The 5,333-nt window shown below is 44.2% G+C and overlaps 1 protein-coding gene across 1 annotated transcript in view; it reads right to left on the bottom strand.

Annotated features, from left to right (window-relative positions):
- The window catches only part of EHBP1 (EH domain binding protein 1), a 349,810-nt gene that overhangs the window by 202,605 nt on the left and 141,872 nt on the right, over positions 1-5,333 (bottom strand).

The raw sequence follows: 5,333 nt of genomic DNA, 5'->3' as shown, positions 1-5,333 counted from the left end.
ACACATACATTAAAAACAGAATAAAATATATACTCTGATACTACAGAAAATATTTGTCATTTGTTTAATATTCTAAATTTAAATAAAAAGTTTTAAGAATATAAATGCATGAATTATGTACATAATAAATATGTCTTCATGTTGCATTTTAAAAACCAGTACTAAAACAAGAAAAGCAAGCAAAAGTTATTATTTTCTACTCCTGTTTTTTTTTTAATAGGATCTATTATTTTAAGGCAACTTTAGAGTATATACTTTAGAAAAATCTTATAATAAAGACAATAAAAGAGAACAAAAAAGGACAGAGAAACAAATTTAAGATACAATTTTTTACATGAGTCATCTATATTTCGAACAACTCTGAATATGTGAAATTATCACCCAACGGGTGAAAATTAGACAATTCAAATAAGAACCTTTTAGGATACTACAGGTAATCCCTGATGTTTCCAAAGTTAAAACCTAGGAATAATGTAGTTATTATGATACAGCAAATAGATTCAGATTATTCAGTAAAGAAAGAAAGAAAATGATTGGAAGTAGAACACAGTTGTAAATTTGACATTAAAAGTACTATTCTTTAACACTGTAAATCTAAGGACACATGCTAAATTTTATTTGAACTAAATCACTGAATATGCATTTATAATATGGCTGCCTGTAACTATTCATCTATTGCACAAATATTTATTTATCAGTCTGTGCCAAGACCTATTCTTGGGACACAAAAACAAACATGGTGTTGTCCTTGTGGAATTTACATTCTATAGAGACACAAATTAACATGGAAACAGACTTAACAAATACCTACAGGCACACCACATTGTATTGCACTTCCCAGATACTGCATTTTTTATTAAGTAAAGAGGTTTTTTTTGCTTAAAGCAACCAAAAATTTGTTATCCAACTATTGTGGGGATCAGAAGACTTGCTGGGCTAAAATTAGGATGTTTGCTAGGCTGCATTCCTTTCTGGAGCCTATAGGGAAGGATTTGCTTCCCTCCCTTTTCCAGCTTCTAGAAGCCACCCTTGTCTAGAAGTCTAGAAGCCACTCTTTAACTTGTGACCCGCTTACTCCATCTTCAAAGCCAGCAACAGTGGGCCAAGTTGTTCTCACATCACATGTGCTGACTTTCTCTTCTGCCACTCTCTACCGTTTAAGCACCCTGGTAATTATATTGAGCCACACGGATAACCTAGCATACTTTCCACTATGTCATGGTCAGCTTATTAACAACCTTAATTTCATCTGCCACCTTACGAATGGACAGTTTGTGACAACTCTAAGATTAGCAAGTCTATTAGCACCATTCTTCCAACAGCATGTGCTCACTTCATGTCTGTGTCACATTTTGGTAATTCGTACTGCTACAGGATCCTTGGGATGTAGCTTTTCTGGCTGGAAACCTCTGTGGCCGGTGGTGTCTCTGCTGAGTTTTTAGCTCAGGCCTGCTGGACTCGTTCCACCCACTTGGCCTGGTATGCCGCACTTGGCTCACGCTACCGACCTGGATCCCATGTCTACCAAGGGCGAGTCAGGCATGGAGTGATGAGGGGAGTGTGAGTGAGAGTGGGGTCTAGCCACTGTGCAGTCAGACACACCAGCTGCTGCAGCAGAGTGGGAAGCTCCATGTGTGGCATGGGCACCAGCTCTCTGCAAGGCTGCAGGTAGACTAGGTGCGCTGCAGTTTCCACATCTGGCACTGAGAAACATGGTGGCACCTGGAAGCTTGGAGATGCCAGGAACCACAGGGCCCCAAAGAGGGAGTCACAGCCCTGGCCCCCCAGATATGGGCTCCCTGATGGGCAGCAGCTCTTCTCTTCTTCTCTTCACCTGCAATGTGGTGAGCAAAGGGCATGTTTCAGCCCTGTTTATGTTACAGTTCTTTCAACCCTGCCATTCAATGGGGCTAAAAGCTGAGTTCTTGTCCTGCAACCAGAAGAATGAGGTACACAGACAAGTGGAGGGTGAGCAAGACAAAGAGGAGCTTTACTGAGCAATAGAGCAGCTCAGAGGAGACGCGCAGTGGGTAGCTCCCTTCCACAAGCAGGGTGTCCTGACAAGTGTTCAGCTCCTAGCAGAGAGGAGACCCTGGAGTGGGAAACTCTTCTCTGCAGGTAGGTAATCCTGTCAACTCTGCAGCTCTCAGCAGAGAGGAGACCTTGGAGTGGGTTGTTCCTCTTTGCAGGCAGGTCGTCTCATTGTCTTCCTAGCTCTCAGCAGACAGGAAGCCCTTGAATGGGTTGTTCCTCTTTGCAACTGGTTGTCTCGGTGTATTCCAAGCTCTCAGCAGGGTGGAGGTCCTGGAATGGGTTGCTCCTCTCTGCAGGCAAGTAGTTCCATCAACTTCCCAGCTCTTAGAAGAGAAGAGGCCCTGGAATGGGTTGCTTCTCTCTGCAGCTGATTGTCCTGGTATCTGCTCAGCTCTGACAGAGCTCAGGGCTTTCATGGGCCTCAGACAAGAGGAATTGCATGCTGACTGGTCCATGGGTAGCCTGGAAAAAGCACCACGGCCTCCCACTCTGGTCTGTGGAACTGGCAGCCTGGCCCCCAGCCTTCAGGCCCTTGCTGGCCTGAAGGTGGGGCCTCACTGGAGACCCTCTTCCTTCTACCCAGGAACCTACCTCCTGCTGCCATTCATGGTGCCTAGGGTGTAGGTGCCAACAGGTGCCTGCAGGCCACCATGGAGCTGCCCTAAGCCACCCACTGGCTTCCCTCCTATGCTCGTCAGTGCCCATAATCCAGTAGGGATCTGATGCCAAAGTGGCAGGGGACTGGTGTGTCAGCAATGTCCTGAGCATGTGCACACCTGGCCAGGCTGTGACAGCACCCGAGCTCAGCTCCAACTTTGTTCCAAGATTGGAGCAGGTGCCAACAGCAGGGAGAAGCCAGATAGCAGGAGCAGGCACTTCCAAGCCTGAGAGGGCAGGGGAAGCTTCCCAGGCTCCCAAGAGTACAGGGATGTCTGGGTCTGCAGCCGCAGTTTGGGCAAGCTGTGCCAGGGGGGTTGGGGCTCCTGCCTGCTCCCTGCAGCGGGAGGCCCAGGACCACAGCCCCAACTTGAACAGCTGCAGCTGCACCCAGGAGGGCAGGGCTCCCGCCTGCTCCAGGGTCCAAGAGCGGAGGGGTACCTGGGTCTGCAGCGTGGCTTGGGCAGATTTAGTAGCACCCGGGGAGCTCCAGCCCCAACTCAGAAGGGGTGGGGCTCCTGCTTGTCCCCAGTTCCTGCCAGCCGCTTGGAGCGTGTGGCCTCAGCCATGCCTCCCTGCTGTAGCAGGCGTGATGGCAGCCACCACTCCAGATGGCCTGCCGGTGCCATCATCACCATATTCTACATCTTTTCATTATATCTGTCATGGCAATTTGTGATGAGTGATCTTCGCTGTTACTACTAAAACTGTTTTGGGTTGCAGTGAACCACACCCACATAAGACGGCAAACTTCATCAATAATGTGTGCATTCTGACTGCTCCACTTGGTTGTTCCCCCATCTACCACTACCCAGACCTCCTTATCTTCTCAGACACAATAATATTGAAACTAGGCCAGTTAAACCCTGCAAAGGCCACTAAGTGTTTAAGTGAAAGGAAGAGGTGCATGTATCTCCCTTTAAACGAAAAGCTAGAAATGATTAAGTTTTGTGAGGAAGGCATGTCTAAACCAAAGATAGTCTGAATGCTAGGCCTCTTGTGCTAAACAGACCAGTTATGAATGCAAAGAAAAAGTTCTTGAAGGAAATTAGAAGTTCTACCCCAGTGAACACATGAAAGATTTAAAAAATCCATAATGCCTTATTGCTGATGCAGAGAAAGTTTTAATGGTCTGGATAGAACATCAAACCAGCCATAGCTTTCCCTTAAGCCAAAGCCTAATCTAGAGCAAGGCCCTAACTCTATTCAATTCTATGAAGGCTGAGAGAGGTGAGGAAGCTGCAGAAGAAAAGTCTGAAGCTAATGTAGCTTCAACTTGTGTCAATACTGAAGAATGTGACTTCAAGTTGAAGTCGATGCTCATTTACCATTCCAGAAAATCCTAGTGCCCTTAAAAATGATGCTAAATCTATTCTGCTGTGCTGTATAAATGCAACAACAAAGCCTAGATGGCAGCCTATCTTTTTACAGCATGGTTTACTAAATATTTTAAGCCCATTGTTGAGACCTCCTGTGGAGAAAAAAAGATGCCTTCCAAAATATTACTACGCATTCCTTCTTAGCATGCTCCCTAAAACAGTAACATCACCGCTCACTGACAATGCACCAGGTCGCCCAAGAGCTGTGATGGAGATGTACAGATGATTAGTGTTGTTTCTGCAACACACAGTTCAAGGAGTAATTTAGATTTTCAAGTCTTATTATTTAAGAAATACATTTTGTAAGATACAGCTCTCGTAGGTAGTGATTCCTCCAATGATCTGGGCAGTCAATTGAAAACCTCTTGGAAAGGATTCACCACTCTAGATACCATTAAGAATTTTGTGATTCATGGGAGGAGGTCAAAATATCAACATCAACAGGACTTTGGAAGATGGAGGAGGCTGATTCTGATCCTCATGGTTGACTCTGAGGCATTCAAGACTTCAGTGGAGGAAGTAACCACCGATGTGGTAGAAATAGCAAGAGAACCAGCATTAGAAGTGGAGTCTAAAGATATAACTGATTTGCTGCAATCTCATAACACTTGAATGGATGAGGAGTTGCTTCTCTAGATGAACAAAGAAAGCAGCTTCTTGAAATGGAATCTACTCCTGGTGAAGATGCTGTGACATAATGGTATTGCACACTTAACAGACTACAATATAAACATAACTTTTATATACACTGGGAAACCAAAAAATTTCTGTGACTTGCTTTACTGAAATATTTGTTTTATTGTGGTGGACTGGAAGCAAACTCACAATATCTCCAAGGAATGCAGGTATGAAAATACTAGGCTGTCAGACATATGTTACAGATCTTTCAGCAAAATACATATGAAAAGTTGATAAGCTTATCAACTTTCCTTTTCTAAATGAGAAAATATATTTTGCATAACCAAAATTGCTTGAGATAGTCAAAGTAAACCATAGAAAATAGAAAGTAAACACAATTAATGCCAGTTGAACTTTTTTTTTTTATTATTTTTTATTTTTTTATTATACTTTAAGTTCTAGGGTACGTGTGCATAACGTGCAGGTTTGTTACATATGTATACTTATGCCATGTTGGTGTGCTGCACCCATCAACTCGTCAGCACCCATCAATTCATCATTTATATCATGTATAACTCCCCAATGCAATCCCTCCCTCCTCCCCCCTCCCCATGATAGGCCCCAGTGTGTGATGTTCCCCTTCCC

Source organism: Rhinopithecus bieti, unplaced genomic scaffold (genome assembly GCF_001698545.2).
Source record: "Rhinopithecus bieti isolate Rb0 unplaced genomic scaffold, ASM169854v2 scaffold_21419, whole genome shotgun sequence".
Lineage (NCBI taxonomy): Eukaryota > Metazoa > Chordata > Mammalia > Primates > Cercopithecidae > Rhinopithecus > Rhinopithecus bieti.
The sequence above is the reverse complement of the archived record's forward strand: the minus strand, read 5'-3'. Positions and strand labels throughout refer to the sequence as shown.